The sequence below is a fragment of the Hordeum vulgare genome, chromosome 5H (assembly GCF_904849725.1).
Source record: "Hordeum vulgare subsp. vulgare chromosome 5H, MorexV3_pseudomolecules_assembly, whole genome shotgun sequence".
NCBI classification, from domain to species: domain Eukaryota; kingdom Viridiplantae; phylum Streptophyta; class Magnoliopsida; order Poales; family Poaceae; genus Hordeum; species Hordeum vulgare.
The window spans coordinates 309483824-309507108 of record NC_058522.1 but is presented as its reverse complement, the minus strand read 5'-3'; positions in this window follow the sequence as shown (position 1 = coordinate 309507108).

Sequence of the window (23285 nt, the reverse complement as noted above, 5' to 3'; positions counted from 1 at the left end):
TAATATTGTTGCCAAAAGATGCAAAGTAGTAATGATAGTACCACTTACTTGTGGCACTGCCGCTTGAGTCATATTGGTGTAAAACACATGAAGAAGCTCCATAGTGATGGATATTTGGACTCGCTCATTTTTGAATCGTTTGAGACATGCAAACCATGTCTATTGGTGTAAACGCATAAAGAAACTCCATGCAAATGGATCATTTGGACTCACTTTATTTTGAATCACTTGAGACATGCAAATCATGCCACATGGGCAAGATGACTGAAGGTCTCGTTTTCAGTGAGATGGAGCAATAAAGTAACTTATTGGAAGTAATACGTTTTTGATGTATGTAGTCCAATGAGTGCCGAGGCATGCAGTGGATATCCTTATGTTCTTACTTCACACATGATTTGAGTAGATACTAGTATATTTGCTTGATAAAACACATGTCTGAATTATTGAAAGATTCAAGTAATTTCAGAGTGAAGTTGAAGATCGTCGTGACAAGAGGATAAAATGTCTACGATATGATTCTAGAGATGAATATTTGAGTTGCGAGTTTGGTACACATTTAGGACAATGTGAAAAATGTTTCACAACTAAATAGCACCTACTATGATGTCTCTTATCGAATTATCACTATCGTTTTTGGGTTAGGCATCAGAGACAACCGCATTCACTTTAAATAGGGCACCACGTAATTCCATTGAGATGACACCATATGAACTATGGTTTGGAGAGACCTAAGCGTTCGTTTCTTAAAATTTTGGGGCCGCGATGCTTATGTGAAGAAGTTTCAGCGTGATAAGCTCGAACCCAAAGCGGATAAATGCATCTTCATAGGACACCCAAAACAGTTGGGTATACCTCCTATCTCAGATCCGGAATCAAAATGTTTGTTTCTAGAAATGCGTCCTTTCTCGACAAAAAGTTTCCCTCGAAAGAATTGAGTGGGAGGATGGTGGAACTTGATGAGGTCACTGAACCGTCACTTCAACCAGTATGGAGCATGGCGCAGGAAGTTGTTCCTATGGCGCCTACGCCAATTGAAGTGGAAGCCGATGATAGTGATCATGAAGCTTCAGATCAAGTTACTACAAACCTCATAGGTCTACAAGGTCCAGTACTACTCCAGAGTGGTACGGTAACCCTGTCTTGGAGGTCATGTGGTTGGACAACAATGAACCTACGAGCTATGGAGAAGCGATGGTGGGCCTGGATTCCGACGAATGGCCAGACGCCATGAAATCCGAGATAGGATCCATGTATGAAAACAAAGTGTAGACTTTGTAAGAACTACTTGATGGTCGAGATGTTGTTAGGTATAGATGGATCTTTCAAAGGAAGACAGACGTAGATGGTGAAAATTCACTATTAAGAAAGCTCGACTTGTCACAAAGATGTTTCTGACATATTGTTGATCGGAAATGAAGTAGAATTTTTGGAAAGCATATAGGGTTGTTTGGAAAGTATTTTTCAAAGGAAAACCTGGATTAAGCTACTTGAAAATTTGGCATCAATATCTATAGAGATAGATCAAGACGCTTGATAAAAAACTTTCAATGAAATGCATGCCTTGACAAGTTTTTGAAGGAGTTCAAAATAGATCGACAAATAAGGGGTTCTTGGCTGTGTTGTAAGGTGTGAATATTGAGTAAGACTCAAAACTCGACCACGGCAGAAGAAAGAGAAAGGACGAAGGATGTCCCCTATGCCTTTGCCATAGGCTCTATAGTATGTTGTGCTGTGTACCGCACGTGATGTGTGCCTTGCCATAAATCTATCAAGGCGTACTAGAGTGATCCAGGAATGGATCATTGGACAGCGGTCAAAGTTATCCTTAGTAACTAGTGGACTAAGGAATTTTTCTCGATTATGGAGGTGATTGAAGAGTTCGTCGTAAAGAGTTACGTCGATGCAAGCTTTGACACTAATCCGAATAACTCCGAGTAGTAAACCGAATTTGTATACTGGACCAGCCATTTGGAATAAGTTCCAGGTGGCGTGTTGTAGAAGCTTCTATAGGATGACATAGAGATTTGTAAAGCACACACGATTTGCAAGGTTCAGACCCGTTGACTAAAACCTCTCTCACAAGAAAGACATGATCAAGCCCCACAACTGTATGGGTGTTAGATTCATTACAATCACATAGTGATGTGAACTAGATTATTGACTCTAGTGCATGTGGGAGAATGTTGGAAATATGCCCTAGAGGCAAGAATAACTTGGTTACTATTATCTTTCCTTGTTCATGATAATTGTTTATTATCCGTGCTAGAATTGTATTGATTGGAAACTCAAATACATGTGTGAATACACAGACAACACACTGTCCCTAGTGAGCCTCTAGTTGACTAGCTCATTGATCAATGATGGTCAAGGTTTCCCGGCAATAGAAGTGTTGTCACTTGATAATGGGATCACATCATTCGGAGAATGATGTGATGGACAAGACCCAAACTATGAATGTAGCATATGATCGTGTCAGTTTATTGCTACTGTTTTCTGCATGTCAATGTATCTATTCCTATGACCATGAGATAATGCAACTCCCGGAAACTGGAGGAATACCTTGTGTGTATCAAAGTCGCAACGTAAATGGGTGACTATAAAGGTGCTCTACAGGTATCTCCGAAGGTGTCTGTTGGCTTGGCATAGATCAAGACTGGGATTTGTCACTCTGTGTGACGGAGAGGTATCTCGGGGCCCACTCAGCAATACAACATCACAATAAGCCTTGCAAGCAATGTGAATAAAGAGTTAGTCATGGCATCTTGTATTATGGGACGAGTAAAGAGACTTGACGGTAACGAGATTGAACTAGGTATGGAGATACCGACGATCGAATCTCGGGCAAGTAACATACCGATGGACAAAGGGAATAGTATACGTGATTAACTGAATCCTTGACATAGAGGTTCGACCGATAAATATATTCATAGAATATGTAGGAACCAATATGGGCATCCAGGTCCCGCTATTGGTTATTGACCGTAGAGGTGTCTCGGTCATGTATGCATAGTTCTCGAACCCGTAGGGTTTGCACACTTAACGTTTGGTGATGCTAGAGTAGTATTGGGATACGTGTGTTGGTGACCGAATGTTGTTTGGAGTCCCGAATGAGATCCCGGAAGTCACGAAGAGCTCCGGAATGGTCCATAGGTAAATATTTATATATGGGAAGTCCTATTTTGGCTACCGAAAAAGTTTCGAGTTTTATCGGTATTGTACGGGAAGCTTCTGGAAGGTTCCAGAAGGTTCCAAAGGGTTCCGGAGGAGTCCGGAAGGGTCCCTCCAGCCCATAGGATGTTCATGGGCTGTAAGGGGGCGTCCAATCCTTGTTGGGCCAGCCCCAAGGGCCCTACGATAGGGAGGGAAGATTCCCTAAAAGGGAAGGCACCTCCTAGGTGCATTGGGGAGGAAGGAAACTATCCTAGGCCCACGCCCCCTCCTTGGTGGAGGGGCTAGAGCTGCGACCCAACCCTCCTCCTAGTCTCCTATATATAGTGGGGGAGAGGGCGGGGCTGAACACATCAATTCCCACGCCCCGGTGGCAGCCCTACCTCTCCCATAACTTCGTTTTCTCCTCAAATCAGTTCCGGAGCGCTTGGCGAAGCCCTGCTTGCACTGCTCCACCATCATCTCCACCATGTTGTCGTGCTGGTTGAGATCCCATCTACTTCTCCTTCCTCTATTGCTGGATCAAGAAGGAGGAGACGTCATCGAGCCGTACATGTGCTGAACGCGGAGGTGTCGTCCGTTTGGTGCTAGATCAGGACGGATCGTGATGAGATCACGGGACGGATCGTGATGAGATCGCGGGACGGGCTGTGATTTGGATAGTGAAGATGTTCCACTACATCAGTCACGTTATATATGCTTCCTCTTAGTGATATACAAGGGTATGTAGATTCACTTTGCCCTCTCGTAGATGATCATCACCATGGATAGGTATTGCATTTGCGTAGGAATTTTTTTGTTTCCCATTCAACATTCCCCAACAGAGCGAGGATGCCGGACTAAGAAAGTGGAGATCCGTTGATCCATATGCTGTCAGGAGAAGAACTGTTGTTGATACAAGGTTTCACACCAAGGAACAACAAGACTTTTATGAGAATGTCTTATTTGACAAGAGTCCTGCCGTCGGTGATATGAGGTATGTCGATTGGGCATAGGCATACATAAAGTATGATGAAGATTTCTTTCCACATGTCTGAGAGAACTTCAAGGCAATGGATATTGAGAAATTTGTTGGGAAGGAGATGACCCCATGGAATGACGAGCTGATCATGCAATTCTATGCATCTGTGCATTTTTATGAAGATTGTTTAGTCTGGATGACCGATGGACACATGTACGAAGCTACAATTGCTGAATGGGCTGCTATCATTGGTGCTCCTTGTTGGGGAACTATGCATGGGAAACAAAAAAAATTCCTACGCACATGAAGACCTATCATGGTGAAGTCCATCTATGAGAGGAGATTTGGATCTACGTACCCTTGTAGATCGCACAACAGGAAGCGTTAAGAAATGCGGTTGATGTAGTGGAACGTCTTCACGTCCCTCGAACCGTCCCAAGAACCGTCCCACGATCCGTCCCATGATCCGTTCCGATGTAGCGCCGAACGGACGACACCTCCGCGTTCAGCACACGTATAGCTCGACAATGACCTCGGCCTTCTTGATCCAGCAAGCAAGACAGAGAAGTAGATGAGTTCTCTGGTAGCGTGACGGAGCTCCAGTGGTGATGATGAGCTACTCCTGCAGGGCTCCGCCCGAGCTCCACAGAAATCCGATCTAGAGGTAAAACTATGTGGTCTAGGGTTGAGTTGCATGTGGCAAAAGTTGTCTCAAATCAGGCCTAAAACTCCACTATATATAGGAGGGAGGGGGAGGGGCTTGCCTTAAGGGACAAGGCCCTCAAGGGTGCGCTGGCACTAGCAGGAGGAGGACACCTCCTCCAATTCGGTTTGGGAAGGAGGAGTCCTCCTCTTCCTTCCCACCTCCCAATTTCCGTTTTATTTTTCTTTTCTTTTTGGTATTTCTTTAAGTGGCGCCATGGGCCCCTTGGGATGACTCCACCAGCCCACTAGGGTCTTGTGGCGCCACCCTATGGCATTGGGCTCACTCCCGGGTGGGTGGGCCCCTCCTGGTGAACTCCCGGAACCCATTCGTCACTCCAGGTACACTACCGGAATTGCCCGAAACTTTTGGTAACCAAATGAAACCATCCTATATATCAATATTCGTTTCCAGACCATTCCGGAAACCCTCGTGACGTCCGTGATCTCATCCAGGACACCGAACAACATCCGGTAACCACACATATAACTCAACTATACTAAAACATCATCGAACCTTAAGTGTGCAGACCCTTCGGGTTCGAGAACTATGTAGTCATGCCCCGAGGCACTCCTCAGTCAATATCCAATAGCAGGACCTGCATGCCCATATTGGATCCTACATATGATCTGAAGATCTTATCGGTTGAACCTCAGTGTCAAGGATTCATATAATCCCATATGTCATTCCCTTTGTCTTCGGTATGTTACTTTCCCAAGATTTGGTCGTCGGTATCCGCATACCTATTTCAATCTCGTTACCGACAAGTCTCTTTAGTCGTTCTGCAATACAAGATCATATGACTTACACTTAGTCAGATTGCTTGCAAGGCTTGTGTGTGATGTTGCATTACCGAGTGGGCCCTGAGATACCTCTCCGTCACACGGAGTGACAAATCCCAGTCTTGATCCATACTAACTCAACGGACACCTTCGGAGATATCTGTAGAGCACCTTTATAGTCACCCAGTTACATTGTGACGTTTGATGCACATAAGGTATTCCTCCGGTGCCAGTGAGTTATATGATCTCATGGTCATAGGAACAAATACTTGACACACAGAAAACAATAGCAATAAAATGACACGATCAATATGCTACGTTCATAGTTTGGGTCTAGTCCATCACATGATTCTCCTAATGATGTGATACAGTTATCAAGTGACAACACTTGCATATAGATAGAAAACCTTGACTATCATTGATCAACTGGCTAGCCAACTAGAGGCTTGCTAGGGACGTTGTTTTGTCTATGTATCCACACATGTATCTATGTTTTCATTCAATACAATTATAACATGGATAATAAATGATTATCTTTAAACAGGAAATATAATAATAAATCTCTATTATTGCCTCTAGGGCATATTTCCAACACTCCGAGCAGGAAGAATGAGATGTAGATGTGTATGCACACGCTAAGTAGAATTACAACTACATGGACAATATGTACAAGACCATTCCACATCAGTACTTGGCCAGTCACTGATACGTCTCCATCGTATCTACTTTTCCAAACTCTTTTGCCCTTGTTTCAGACTCTAATTTGCATAATTTGAATGGAACTAACCAGGACTGACGCTGTTTTGAGCAGAATTGCCATGGTGTTGTTTTTGTGCAGAAATAAAAGTTCTCGGAATGACCTCGAAACTTACGAGGATTTTTGTGGAATATATAAAAAATACTGCCGCAAGAATTACCCGAAGACACGAAGCCACGGGCCCACGAGCCCAGGAGGCGCGCCCCCCCTAGAGCACGCCTGGCAGGCTCGTGGGGCCCACGTGACTCCGCAGCCTCCAACTCCAACTCTATATGGTCTCTCTTGCCTAGAAAAGACAGAGAGAAGAGTTCATCGCATTTCACGATACGGAGCAGCCGCTACCTCCTGTTCTTCCTTGGGAGGGCAGATCTGGAGTCCGTTTTGGGCTCCGGAGAGGGGAAATCGACGTCGTCGTCATCATCAACCATCCTCCATCACCACTTCCATGATGCTCTCCATCGTTCGTGAGTAATCTCATCGTAGGCTTGATGGACGGTGATGGGTTGCTTGAGATCTATCATGTAATCGAGTTAGTTTTGATGGGGTTTGATCCCTAGTATCCACTATGTTCTAAGATTGATGTTGCTACTACTTTGCTATGCTTAATGCTTGTCACTAGGGCCCGAGTGCCATGATTTCATATCTGAACCTATTATGTTTTCATCAATATATGTGTGTTCTTGATCCTATCTTGCAAGTTGTAGTCACCTACTATGTGTTATGACCCGGCAACCCCGGAGTGACAATAGCCGGAACCACTCCTGGAGATGACCATAGTATGAGGAGTTCATGTATTCACTATGTGCTAATGCTTTGTTCCGGTTCTCTATTAAAAGAAGACCTTAATATCCCTTAGTTTCCATTAGGACCCCACTGCCACGGGAGGGATGGACAAAAGATGTCATGCAAGTTCTTTTCCATAAGCACGTATGACTAAATACGGAATACATGCCTACATTACATTGACGAACTGGAGCTAGTTCCAGATCACCCTATGTTATAACTGGTACATGTTGAATGTCATCCGACATAATTATCCATCACTCATCCAACGCCTACGAGATTTTCCTATACTGGTCCTTGCTAAGTTACTTTACCGCTACTGTTGTCAAAATTGCTATACAAATTACTACTGCTACTGTTACCGCCGCTACCGTTACTATCATACTACTTTGCTACTAAAACTTTGCTGCAGATACTAAGTCTTTCGTGTGTGGTTGAATTGACAACTCAACTGCTAATATTTGAGAGTATTCTTTGGCTCCCCTTGTGTCGAATCAATAAATTTGGGTTGAATACTCTACCCTCGAAAACTGTTGCGATCCCCTATACTTGTGGGTTATTAAGACCTTTTTCCGGCGCCGTTGCCGGGGAGCATAGATCTATTCTTTGAGTCGCTTGGGATTTATATCTGTTGATCACTATGAGGAATCTGAGAGATCTAAAAACTAAAGTCTTGCCCTCAACTACGAGGACAGGTAAGGAACTGCCATCTAGCTCTGCACTTGATTCACCTTCAGTTATGAGTAAATTTGCGACACCACCACCTACTAGTAATTCTGATATGTCGTCTGTGCTTGATGATGCTACTTCTGCTATCCATGATGCTTATGATGATGCTTTTCTTGATAATGATATGCCACTGGGTGAATTTCTTGATGCACAAATTGCTAGAGTTACTGCTGAATCTGATGATACTTCTGAAACTGATGAAATTATTGAAATAGAACTTGGTGTTTCACCTGTTGGACCTAGCTCTCCTAGATATGAATTGCCTGATATACCTAAGGGTTATGTTATGGAGGGAGAGGTAGATGAAGACTTTCTTGCTTGTAAGGATAGGTATGATCTTGAGAATTTATTACGCAAGTGGAAAGAAAAATCTCTGAATGCTAGAATGAAATATGATCCTAAGTTTGCTACTTCACCCATCTTTCTTACTGATAAGGATTATGAATTCTCTGTCGATCCTGAGTTAATCACTTTGGTTGAATCTGATCCTTTTCTCGGTAATGAATCTGAAACTGTTGTATCACATCTTACTAAACTAAATGATATAGCCACCCAATTCACTAATGAGGAAAAAATTCGCTATTACTATATCCTTCAGTTGTTTCCTTTCTCACTAAAGGGTGATGCTAAAACTTGGTTTACTTCTCTTGCTCCTGGTTGTGTGCGTAGTCCCCAGGATATGATTTACTACTTCTCTGAGAAATATTTTCCTGCCCATAAGAAACAAGCTGCCTTGCAGGATATATATAACTTTGTACAATTTGAAGAAGAGGGTCTCCCACAAGCTTGCGGGAGGCTTGTCCGGTTACTTAATTATTTGCCTGATAAACCCTCTTAAGAAAAATGAAATACTTGATATCTTTTATAATGGACTAACCGATGCTTCTAGGGACCAGCTAGATAGTTGTGCTGGTTGTGTTTTTAGGGAACAAACTGTGGAACAAGCTCAAATTCTATTGAATAATATCTTGAGCAACGATAATGCTTGGACTATTCCCGAACCACCTCCGAAGCCAACTCCGAAGAAAAGAGGTATTCTATTCCTTAGTCCTAAAGATATGCAAGAAGCCAAGAAATCTACGCAAGAGAAAGGTATTAAATCTGAAGATGTTAAGAATCTACCACCTATAGGAGAAATACATGGTCTTGATAACCCGACACAGGTAGTAGAGGTAAATTCTCTTCGTAGATTCAATGAGAGTGATATTCCTTATGATAAACCTGCTAGCTTATGCTTAGATGAATTTGATAACTTTGTTGCCAAACAACAAAGTTTAATGATTATGGTAGCAGACAACTGAAACAAAATGCTCGTATGATCAATCATATAAGTGCTTGTGTGGATAGAAATGTTAATGATCTTAAGCTTATTGGTAAACATGCTTCTATGGTCACTACTCAAGTAAAACAAGTACTTAAGCCTCAAAATGACTTGCTTAATGAATTGAATGACAATTCTGTTAGAGTTGTTACTAGAGGTGGTAGAATGACTCAGGAACCTTTGTATCCCGAGGGCCATCCTAAGAGAATTGAACAAGATTCTCAAGGAGTTAATACTGATGCACCTAGTCATCCTGGTAATAGGAAGAAAAAGAAATATGATAGGAACATGCATGCTAATAAACCGGTTGTTGTTACACATGAGAATTCAAATGATGTTTCTATTTCTGATGCCGAAACACAATCTGGTGATGAACATGAGCCTAGTGATAATATAGATAATGATGTTCATGTTGATGCTCAATCTAGTAATGATAATGATGTGGAGATTGAACCTGCTGTTGATCTTGATAACCCACAACCTAAGAACAAGAGATATGGTAAGAATGATTTTATTGCTAGGAAGCATGGTGAAGAAAGAGAACCATGGGTTTAGAAACCCATGCCCTTTCCTCCCTAACCATCCAAGAAAAAAGATGATGAGGATTTTGAGCGCTTTGTTGAAATGATTAGACCTATCTTGTTGCAAATGCATTCGACTGATATGCTTAAAATGTCTCCTTATGCTAAGTACATGAAAGATATTGTGACTAATAAAATAAAGATACCTGATGTTGAGATTTCCAGCATGCTTGCTAATTACACTTTTAAGGGTGGGACTTCTAAGAAACTAGGTGATCCCGGAGTGCCCACTATACCTTGCTCCATTAAAGGGAATTATGTTAGAACTGCTTTATGTGATCTTGGAGTCGGTGTTAGTGTTATGTCTCTCTCTTTATATCGTAGACTTGAATTGGATAAGTTGACACCTACTAAAATTTCTTTGCAAATGGCTGACAAATCAACTGCTTTACCTATCTGCATTTGCGATGATGTGCTTGTTTTGGTTGCGAACGTTACTATCTTAACGAACTTTGTTATTCTTGATATTCCCGAGGATGATGCCATGGCGGTCATCCTTGGAAGACCCTTTTTAAACACTGCAGGGGCTGTTATTGATTGCAACAAAGGCAATGTCACTTTCCATGTTAATGGTAATGTGCACACGGTGGCCTTTCTGAAGAAACAATATCGAGTTCATTGCATAAATTCTATTGAAAAATCTCCATCAATTATTATTGGAAGCTTTGAATTCCCGATACCTACTGTCAAGATGAAATATGATATACTTACTAGGGATATGCACAAATTATGCAAAAATTATCTGGTTTTATGCGATTCGAAAAAAGTTTGTCAAGGAGACATGATCAACCTCATTGACGGATTTGTTTTGATGACCATGAGATGGATGAATCTAGAAGTCACAACCTTCTGTTCCCAACTTTTACTTTCTGTTATTTAGTAGAAAAATAATAAATTTATCATTATTTTCCTATTTTCTACTTTTTCCGTTCAATAAAAAAGTGACCTGAAAATAAAAGTTCTCCAAATGCCCTGAAATTCAAGTATGATTTTTTATGGAATATTTAAAAATTTCTGAGATAGACAACTAGTCAGGGGGATGCACCAGGGGGCCCCGAGCCCAGGAGGTGCGCCCAGGCAGGCTCGTGGATCCCACGTGGCCCCCCTTCACTTATTTCAGCACCCATCTCCTTCGTCTACCTCCATAAAAAATCATTCCACAGCTCAAACCCATGTTCGTGCTCATTTTTCTGCATTTTTCGATCTCCCTTGTGCAAAGCCCCATTCACCAAACTGTTTTGGGGAATTGTTCCTTGCTATGTAACTCCTGCATTGGTCCAATTAGTTTTTGTTATAGTGCTTTATTCATTGCATATTATTGATGCCTTGGTGGCCCTGTTCTTGAGCTTTGCATGTTAATTTTAGTTGGTCTCAAGTAGTTTTGATGCATGATATGGCCTCTAGGCACTTGTAGGAGTAGTTGCTATGAGTTTTGTTAAGCCTTCTTGACTTCTATTTCGAGTCACTAAAAATTTCAGTGTTATTTCAGAAGAGGGAAGATGTCCAGGAAGAACTATCATGGCGGTTCCTCAAGCAAAAGGGGTCCCCGTCTCGCGATTCAGGAGCCCGATCCTTATCAGCGGAGGAATGCACCAGTGCAACCATGTGAATGGCCTTCCGATGAATTCATGATTGATGCAGGTTTCAAGGACGAGTTTGATACATTTGTTCGCAACACCGGGCTCGAAGAATTCATCTCTAATAAATGTGAACAGTATACTACACTTACTGCCTCTTTTGTTCGTAGATTCAAATTTTCAGTTGGTCGTGACACATCCATACTGTTTGATCTATATGACAAATCGTATACTATGGATTTAGAGGATTTTAATAGAATATGTAAGATACCTAATTGGGGTAGTCCCAATGACCCTCCTAAGTCTTCGGTTAGAGATTTTATTTCTAGTATAACTGTTGGAGAAACTAGAGATATTACGCTGGCTACCATGGGGAGCATTCATTTTCCTGCGTGACATTATTTTGCCCTCTTCATAGGTAGATGCATTAACGGCTAGCATGACCATAGTCACCTCTGCGCACCTGACCTTAGTATTCTTAAGAGCGCAGTAACGAGTGATAGAAGTTTCAAGATGGGAGCTTTAAATGCGAGGAGGCTAAATAATAATGCTAATGAAGGGGATTTCTTTGGTGGGATCTATGCCACTCGCATATCAAATTTTCTTGGAATACCCATCCGCACAGGAGATCCCCCGCTTCATACAGCTTTCCTTGATCGCGCCGCTATGATACGTTTTCAGTTCCTTGAGCGGGATAATGAATCCCTCCTATACCGATTAATATTTGACCGACAACGTGTTTTCCATATTACCCTTCGTACTCCTTCCTTCTTTGACTTTCAGGTAAAACGGAGATATTACATAACCAGAGGAGAGGCAGACGAGCATGAGAGGGAGGTGAAGGCTGCTCGCCTCCGTGAGGTAGCTGTTTAGGCGGTAGCTACCACGTCCTAGTACAACCCCCATTATGATTTTGGATATCGCCCGGACCAGCAGTGCCACCCTCAGTACACTCCGGAGTACCCCGGAGACGGTTACTTCCCTCCTTGGGAGTAGACCAACTTAGGCCAAAAGCCTAAGCTTGGGGGAGTACGTGTTTCTCACCGCCTTATATTCATGCTCACACATTCACTTTGATAGTCGGTGTTCACACTTTTCCATTGTATGATCCATGCTAGTTTATTTCTTTTTCTTGCATTCTTCTCGTGTGTTCGTTTAAAAATGAGAAAAACAAAAAAATAGTTGTAAGTTTACTTTCCAGCATGCTTAGTGGTAATTAAAAATAAAACCCAAAAAGATTTCTCGTTTTTCTTTTGCTTGTTGGGAGCTTTCCCGTGTAATTAGTTTTCTTTTTATTTGGGTCGAGGTAGAAGACCATGATTAAAATGATTAGTGGCTCTCATATGCATTATTTTTTATCCGTCAAAGAGCCATATTACTTTGTCTTCTCCTCAGAATTTTCTTGTAGATTCTGGCTTAGTCCAATGCCCGAACACTCTTATTATTATTCACATCATTCGGTCGTGCAAGTGAAAGGCAATAATGACAATATATGATGAAGTGACTGAGCCTTGAAAAGTTGGTATGAACTCGACCTATTTTGTTTTTGTAAATATGACTATCTCATCGTTCCTGATTCAGCATTGTTATGAGAGAAACATGTTTGCAATGACAACTTAGAGATCATGGTTTCTGATGGCATGCTTAATTAGCTAGGAGCTTATAATGGTTTGTCTTGGATGTCAACATGAATTTCAAGATGATTATGATGTAGTATGATAGGATGGTATCCTCTTTGAATGATTCAAGTGGCTTGACTTGGCACATGTTCCTGCATGTAGTTGTAACAAAATCAACATATCCTCTACGATATTCATGTTTATGGTGATTTATATCCTACTCATGCTTGCACTCAACATTGGTAAATTTTAATGCATATTGATGACTGTTGTCGCTCTCTAGTTGGTCGCTTCCCAGTCTTTTGCTAGCCTTCACTTGTACTAAGCAGGAATACTGCTTGTGTATCCACTTCCATAAACCCAAAGTTGTTCCATATGAGTCCACCATACCTACCTATATGTGGTATCTACCTGCCGTTCCAAGTAAATTTGCCTGTGCCACTCTCTAAATCCTCAAATAGTAATCTGTTTTGTATGTCCGACCCACTCATGTGGTGACAAGGGGCGGTCAGTATCTTCCATGCTAGGCGTGTTATCCTCGATACGTGTTTATTCACTATCACTCACGAGAAAGGGGCCGTGTAACATCCCAAAATTATAAATTTTGGAATGTTAATATAATTATTAGATTGAGAGTTTGTTTGTTTGAGTGATTGAAACTTGAGTGGAATTTGAATCTTTTTTTAAAACTTTTGAACGAGAGGGAATAAAATGACTTTCCCATTTTCTTTTGAATTCAAATTCATCCATTTTAAATCACTAAGAGAAGATAACATGACTTCTTCAACTATAAATAATTTGAATGAATATGGCATTTGATTTTTTTCCCTTGGTTTTTGATTTGAATTTTTATTTTTGGCACAAGATTTCAACCACAATTGTTTTTTCCTGACAATATACTTGCCAAGCAAGAAAGAGAGGAGGTAACATGACACCCCCCAAAAAAATAAAAGTCAGAAGAAAAATAGTGCCAAAAATTTTAAAGAGAAAATTTGGATTTTATTGAATTTAAAAATAAATAAATTTTTATAAAGTTTTTATTTAGTGAAACTAATAATAATTCATGTTGTAGGAAATTTTATTCTGAAAATTTTGATATATAATATGCCTATATAAAATATTTTATTATTCCCTTTCTTTTGTTGTTTAAAAAAACCCGAAAAAGAAGCTCACGTGGCCATGCACGTGTGTGTGCGCGCCATGTGCACTGGCCAAATTGTTTTGGCCCATGCGGCACTTCCATTTCCTTCCTTTTTTCTAGTTTCCCTATCTATGGACCTTTACACCTCCCTTTCACCTATAAATATAGACCCATAGGAGCATCCAAAAAAATCATCTATTTCGGGTTAAATCAATCTTTTGGTTTGACTAGGTTTATTAAATAAAAATATTCATTTCTCTTCGGCGGGATTTCTCGAAGTCGTCTCCTCATTGGAATTAATTCTTACTCTGCATTCTAAAGGTATTTCTCTTTGTATTTTTTACTCCCGTAGTTTATTATTTCTAGACTAGTATTCCTACACTAGTATACGGTAGAGTAATTAGATATATTAATTAGTCTTCGTATTTACACATTAGTACTAGAATTCTTTTAGACATAGCACTTTTCTTCCGTAAAACAGCTTGGCCCTGATTTTTCAAATAGCCATAACTTTTTACTCGTTTATCCGAATTAGATGAAATCAACGCCTAGAGTTTCGTCTTGATCCCACCTATCCGGTGAACTTATCATATCAACTTTTTGAAATTTTCAAATTTCGAAAATTGTTCACACTGATATTCAAACTTCTTTTGATAATATCTTTTATCCGTAGCTCCGTTTTAGATGAATCCAATTGCGTCGGATTCGTATCAAAATAATATTTCCGTTTGTATCATTAGTTTTAACTTTTCAACTTATAATTTTGATCAAATCAGATTTATCTATTCGTGCCCAAAAGTGTTCACATCGTTCTAAGCCGATACAATGTTATATTGAAGTATTTGAATCTTTTGATCCGCTAGTTCAAATCTAGTAATTCTTTTTTCTACATGCTCATATTTATCTCCTATATCCAGTAGCATCATTAGTTTCAACATGTCAACCTTACAAATTTGAGCGATTCAAATTTGTATTCAAACATTCATTTGATCTTATCTTGCAAATCGTAACACCTTTTCAATTGACTCCTTTTACCCCTAAACACTCATGTTATATATTTTTGTATGTAACCATCGTACTTTAGTTCAACCTCTCTTGACCTTTCGAATGAAAATTCAATTCATACTTCAATTCGCTATAACTTGTGTTGTAGTGCTCCATTTGAAGAAATTCTTTCTACAAATAAATTCGTATGTCTTATACTATTTGTCAAATAACATTCATGTTGTTCTCCCAATATTTTTTATCATCTCCCATAGTGTATGCAAGTCGAGCTTATATAGCAATAGTTCATCGTCCATTAACTCTTTTGATCTCATTCATGCACCTACACTTTACATCACACTTAGGACCTTTTTATTAAACCTTAGTACGTTGTTATTTTGCACCAAGTCATGCTTTGTTCTTATGTTCTCTTGGTTCTTCCTTTTTGGCATGAATGTTTATTGAATGATATTCATTTACGGTAGATTGCTCGGAGTGTGGCGAGTAGAATTATCAGGATTTTGAGAGCGACTATCTTCATCGAGTAATACCAGGCAAATCATTTGATCATGTATCACCTATGTTTTATGCATCGTAGTTCTACCATCCTATGCCTAATTGCATGATGAGTATGTACTTGGAAATTATGGTTACATATTGTAGTATCATGTGGTAGGCACCCAACAACCTCGTTACTTGGCCCGGGACGACAAATTTCATATTGCTATGCTTGAGTAGACGGGATTCTGGTTGAGAGTTTATCACGAGTGATGCGAGAATAATTTAATAACCATGACCGATTAAGTCAACACTTTTCAAGACCTCGTGATGCAATGCAACTCTGGGTGAAGGACGGTTGATCGGCTCCCTAGAGAAACAAGTGGATGACCCGGGATGCTGGAGACGTGCCATGACATCTTGCGGAAAGCTTCACCCAGGCTCAAAGAGACGAACGGATAGTTTCAAGACCCAAGGCTTGCCTGCACAGCCACAAGTCATTATGGGCTCTTGTAGCGACCCGACTCAACGAGTCAAGCCTCTGGTGTTTCTGTACCATCCCAAGATCATGCTGGTACACACACAGTACATAATGTATATATTCAAGAGTGCAATCACACAGCTTTATTAATCGAAATCTCATAAAGAGTACTTTATTACAATAAAGGAGTACAATAAAGTTGCTGAAGGCCAACTCATGAGATTATCTAACGAAGACTAAGCGGAAGCATCAGGTAGACGAGTCCAATCCAACTCCAAGGGCATGTCGCTGAGCGTAGAATCGTAGCCTCACTCCTGGTCGGAAAAGTACTCTGCAACATGATACGTTGCAGCCGTGTAGGTCAGCATATTGAATATGCCGGCAAATCATCAAAGGGAGGGGTAAAATAATAATCAACTACCTCTACATGCATATTTGGCCGGTGGAGCTAAGTTTTGCGTAAAGCCAGTTTTATCCTACAACAAAGGGGTTGAAAGCAAAATTTACTACAATGTTTGTTGTTAACGAGTTGGTTCCGCCAACCAGTTCTCGTACCCGAATAGTTGTTAACACCCACATCATTATTAAGTTGTGTCGAGAGTTCAGGGGAAATTCAATGCCTTCGGCTCAAGTTGTCCATGACCGTGGACACGGCTAATCGATTAGGTTGGGCACTCTGCAGAGTTTTGCACACGTTCCCCACAAGATTTGATCGCCTCCGGGTATGTCCTCGCACTTCAGGGTGTTTGAAGACCGGATGATCAAAACATGGTCTTTCAACGGGTCCCTCTGAATCCCTATCGGTGCCCATCCATTCCTACCGTTCGTCTACATCTGCTAGCACCGCCTATCCGGAGTCGCCGCGTTGTCCAACCAAGCCAGAGCCCATAATGACTTGTGGCTGTGCAGGTAAGCCTTGAGTCTTGAAATCTCCGTCCGTCTCTTCGAGCCTGGGTGAAGCTTTCCGCAGGATGACATGGCCTCTCCAGCATCCCGGGCATCCACTGGGTTCTCCAAGGAGCCGATCAACCGTCCTTCACCCAGAGTTGCATTGCATCCAAGGTCTAGAAAATCTTGTCTTAGTCCGGTCTTGATTATTTTATCAACCTCGCATCACTCGTGGTATACACTCAATCGATAACCCGTCTACTCAAGCATAGCATTAAGAAATTGTCGTCCCGGGGCCAAGTGTCGGGGTTGTTGTGTTCCTACCACATGATACTACAACTAAAGCTAAAGTTTCCAAGTACCTAGGCAGCATGCAAATTGGGCAAAGAAGGTGATCTACCATGCATCGAAAACATAGGTAAAATAACATGATCAAAGATGACTTGCCTTGATGATAATTGTCCTGCTCGAGCGTCTCTAAGTAACACGCTTCGCACTCCGGATGATCTACCGATACAAACACAAAGCACACCATAAGCACTTCAATCATTCCACAAGTAAAAATAACATCACATGCAATGATTTGCAAAAGACTACGCAAAATAATTTACCACGCGTCGGTAGGGCAGCAACTTGTCTCTGTTGAAAACACCAGTACAAATACTTTAAAAATTCTGAAACTTCTACCACAGTAAGATTTTATCACTAGAAAACAGTAGCAAAAAGAATAAACTCAATATAATTTTTCAAACTCCTGGAATAGGCAAAACAGTGTTTAAACTAAATCTGCTCTAACTTATATTTAAAAGTTTCAGACATAGACAAATTATATGTTTTTAAAAACGACAGGAAATTTCTGAGCTAATAGAAAAAGAATCAATGTCATTGGACTTCGGGATAAAAAGTTGTGGCCAAAACAACATAAAAAGTCTGCTAACAGGGAGTTACACGTGTCAGACTACTAGTGGCTGCGGGGCTGTTTGTTTTATGACTTCGGACAAACGGCCGAAGACTAGCAAGTCTGCTGGTTAATTCATAAGTGACTAAAAGAACCTACTGGTTTTCTAGGATAAACCGAAAGGGTATGCAGTGATTTAATCTGGGCCTTACATCTAATATCTAACGGCTAAGGAAAAGTATACAAGAAATAACGAGAGGGAGGGGGAGACTACCTGCTGGCAGTGGTGTTGCACCGGCGAGGGGCTGGCCGGCGAGGGAGAGGGGGTAGCTCCAGGGTGGTGGGGCTTCGGGGAGTCGGCGGCGGGGTCCTCCTCCGCGGGGGGAGGCGGCGGTGGAGAGAGAGAGCTCGAGCGGTGCTCTCCCAGGGGCGAGCCGAAGTGGCAGCAGCTTCGGGCTGCTGCTGCTGCTGCTCGGGGTGGCGGCGACTAGGGCGGCGAGGGACGTGGCGGTGGTGCTAGGGTTGGGAACGGGTGGCTCGGGGAGGGGGGTATATATAGGCTAAGGAGGGGGTGGTCTTATGGAAGGAGAGGAGGCAGTAGGAAAGAGATCGCTGGGTGGTGCAGCTCGGTCTAGGGTGCAGCAGATAGAAGGAAGGAGGAGGGAGGAAGCTTCGGTCGCGGTGGGGCTTGGGCAGGAGAGAGGGGGAGGCAAGGCAGGAGAGGGGGAAGGAGAGTTAAGGGAGGAGAGGAAGTACTGGGGAAGGAGATCGCGGGTGCGCTGGGAGGAGAAGACTCAGTCTCGGGAGAAGCAGCGAAGAAGGAAGGAGAGGAGAGAGAAAGGAGGAGGTGACGTGGGGAAGAGGGTGCTCGGGCGGGAACCGCAGGTAAGTGGGAGTGGGTAGAAAGGGGGTCGGTCGGTTGGGGTTTAATCCCAGGGGGTTGGGAGTTTCGGCCCAGTGGCTAAAATACGCCCAGGGCAGCGGCTAGGTTAGAAAAAAGTAAAATACCCCTTTCCAAACAGAAAAATATATAAGCCAAAAAGAAAAATAAATCCATATATTTATATATGGTGTTATATATAAAAAAACAGAAAAAGAATCTCTACCCAAATAACATTTTATTAAAGCCAAAATAAAAACTTTAAAAAATGTTTTTTCAGAAATTCCCAATTTGCTATTTCTTTTTGCAATTATTTTTGCAAAAGAATTTTGGGTTTTTCTTTGCTCAAATATTTCAGAGATTTGCCCGCACTTTTGGAGTGTCCTTTTCCTCCGCTTTCTCTCTTGCGTGCAAGAGAGTTTTCTCCGGGCATTTCTCGTGCGAGGGAAAAATGGAAAAAATGCAAATCAAAGACGAAGGAAAATTTCACGAGCTATATTTATTTCACTCAGTATGCATAGATGCTTAGCTAGAATGTAAACATTCCCAATTGGGAAAATTGGGATGTTACAGCTCTGGCTTGGTTGGACAACGTGGCGACTCTGGACAGGCGGTGCCAGCAGATGTAGAAGAACGGTAGGATTGGATGGGCACCGACAGGGATTCAGAGGGACCCATTGAAAGACCATGTTTTGATCATCCGATCTTCAAACACCCTGAAGTGCGAGGAAATACACGGAGGCGATCAAATCTTGTGGGGAACGTGTGCAAAACTCTGCAGAGTACTCAAACCTAATCGATTAGCCGTGTCCACGGTCATGGACAACTTGAGCCAAAGGAACTGAAGTTATCTGGAATTCTCAACACCATTATATATATTTGATGTGGGTAATATTGATAACTTGGGTATGAGAACTGGTTGGCAGAACCATCTCATTAACAACCAACTACGTAGTAATATTTTGCTTTTAGCCCCTCTCTTGTTGTAGGAGAAAATTTGCTTTACGCTAAAAATTACAACACCACATGCCATATATGCATATAGTATAGATGATATTTTACCCCCTCTCATATGTGACATGCCGGCATATTCAATATGCTGACCTACACGGCTGCAACGTCTTATGTTGCAGATATTTTTCTTCGACGAGTAAGAGTATGATTCAGGGTTACGGTCTACACTCAACTTGCCGTTGGTGTTTATTGGGACTCCACTCCCTTGACTGCTTCCGCTGAGATATTTAAGGTATATAGCAGGTTTTATGCTATCTCCATGTGATTGCACTTTGATATATACATTGATGTACTGTGTGTACCAGCATACTGATCCAGGGATGACACAGATACACAGAGGCTTGACTCGTTTTGGGTTGGGTCGCTACAGAAATGGTATCAGAGCACATGTTGACTGTAGGACGTGACCCTAGAAACTGGAAACTTCTTAGGATAGGATCTCTCAAAAACCTTATTTTCGAGAACACCTTTCACTTCTCATCCCTTCTGATTTCATCAAATGTTCTCTCTCACCTCAAATAGTTATACAATCCCCTTACCCCTTGACGTCATGAAGAACCAACGGAGTTCTACTTCAAAGTAAAGAGGATTTCACCACGCATTTGAAGAATTGAAGCTACACCAACAGAAGACTCTCAAGATCCAAAGAATTTGAAGAACCTGAAACGTTCGAATATTTATATGACCATTACAAGTCCAAACCCCTGTTATATACCCACGTTAGTTACAATGATTTGTGAGCCGTCATTGGTGTGTGTTTTCCGACAGCCACAAATAGAACCTATTCCCAAAAATATTGTTTGTATTGTGTGTATCTCCCTCCCTCTCGTACCCATCTCATCCCCAAAACCTCGACCCTACCAAATGGAGTATGAAGCTGGACTTGTAGTCTCTGGACCTATGACCCAGCTGGAGGCTGAAATATGGATTCAGAACTTGATCTCAAGGAAGTATGAAGAGGAACACGCTCTCCAGTACTTTACCCAAAGTGCTGCTACCTGGTGGAAAATGCACCATGCTATACAAGGATTTAGTGGAGTAGAAACTTGGGACGAATTCAAGAAGACTATGTTAAGATCCCGACTTATTCAGAAGTGCTATGATAATCCAAAGGAGAAGACTTGTGCATGCAAGATCTGTGGAGAAATAGGACACACCCAGGAAGAACACCAGGATGGATGCACTCATTGTGAAGAAAATCACCTAGCTAAGGAGTGCCCAAGCAGTCAGGTGACTTGTTTCCTTTGTGAAGGAACCACCCACTACCCAGCTCAATGTAACATTTACCCCAAGGTGCAACAAGTTGGTGTTTATTGGGACTCCACTCCCTTGACTGCTTCCATTGAGATATTTAAGGTATATACCAGGTTTTACGCTATTTCCATGTGATTGCACTTTGATATATACATTGACGTACTGTCTGTGCCAGCATACTGATCCAGGGATGGCACAGATACACAGAGGCTTGACTCGTTTTGAGTCGGGTCGCTAGAGGCCGTTAATTGGAATGCCCAGTTCCATGCTCAAATCAAATCAAAAAATATAATTGCAAACAAAACTCCCCCTGGATTGTTGTTGGTATGGACGACACCCGAGGATTCGACTAGTCGTCGAGTGTGATTGATCGGTGGTGGGGGAGTCAAAACTTTACTGTTCAGTTTGGGAACCGCCTATAATATGTGTAGCATGGAAGATGGTGAAAACTCTTGGTCATCGCGTTGACAATGAAAGCATGCCACCCAAAATTATTTATCTCTATTTTAAAAGCTTGAGCTCTGGCACCTCTGCAAATCGATGATTCCCTCTGCGAAGGGCCTATCTATTTACATTACTGCTGAGTCATCCTCTTCTTATAAAGGTACCAATTAGAGAGCACCTCCATCATTTTTATGCTTTGCTATTAATTGATATTGACTATGACTGTGACTGGATCGTCTTTGCCATGAATTACAATGTTCAGTTAGCCCTTGGTCTTTGTAGGTGCTCCGCATTTATGTTTTGCGGTCTCAGAAAGGGCTAGCAAGATACCATCTGTTCATATTGTATCATGATTGTTTTGATTGAATTGTTGACGTTTGAAACTTATTATTATTTCTTGCTAGTTGATTATGCCATTGATATGAGTATACCATGAGACCTAAATGTTATTGCTTATGTTGTTAGCTTATCATCTTGCTAAAAATCCGAATATGAGTTAGACATAATCACAACAACAAGATCAAACAGAGTTCGTAAAAGTTTTCTTTTGTCTCTTTCAGTTTGTCAACTGAATTGCTTTAAGCTTGGGGGAGTTGATACATCTCCATCGTATCTACTTTTCCAAACTCTTTAGCCCTTGTTTGAGACTCTAATTTGCATAATTTGAATTGAACTAACCCGGACTGACGCTGTTTTAAGCAGAATTGCCATGGTGTTGTTTTTGTGCAGAAATAAAAGTTCTCGAAATGACCTGGAAACTTACGAGAACTTTTTTGGAATATATAAAAAATACTGGCGCAAGAATTACCCGAAGACACGGAGCCAGGGGCCCACGAGCCTAGGACGCGCCTGGCTGGCTCGTGGGGCCCACGTGGCTCCGCAGCCTCCAACTCCAGCTCTATATAGTCTCTCTCGCCCAGAAAAAAGCCAGAGAGAAGAGTTCATCGTGTTTCACGATACGGAGCCGCCGCCACCTCCTATTTTTCCTTGGGAGGGCGGATCTGGAGTCCGTTCTGGGCTCCGGAGAGGGGAAATCAATGTCGTCGTCATCATCAACCATCCTCCATCACCACTTCCATGATTCTCTCCATCGTTCATGAGTAATCTCATCGTAGGCTTGCTGGACGGTGATGGGTTGGATGAGATCCATCATGTAATCGAGTTAGTTTTGATGGGGTTTGATTCCTTGTATCCACTATGTTGTAAGATTGATGTTGCTACTACTTTGCTATGCTTAATGCTTGTCACTAGGGCCCGAGTGCCATGATTTCAGATCTGAACCTATTATGTTTTCATCAACATATGTGTGTTCTTGATCCTATCTTGCAAGTTGTAGTCACCTACTATGTGTTATGACCCGGCAACCCCGGAGTGACAATAGCCGGAACCACTCCCGGAGATGACCATATTATGAGGAGTTCATGTATTCATTATGTGCTAATGCTTTGTTCCAGTTCTCTATTAAAAGGAGACCTTAATATCCCTTAGTTTCCATTAGGACCACGCTGCCATGGGAGGGATGGACAAAAGATGTCATGCAAGTTCTTTTCCATAAGCACGTATGACTAAATACAGAATACATGCCTACATTACATTGACAAACTGGAGCTTGTTGCATATCACCCTATGTTATAACTGTTACATGATAAATGTCATCCAACATAATTATCCATCACTGATCCAACGCCTATGAGCTTTTCCTATACTGGTCCTTGCTAAGTTACTTTACCGCTACTGCTGTCACAATTGCTATACAAATTACTAGTGCTACTATTACCGCCGCTACCGTTACTATCATACTACTTTGGTACTAAAACTTTGC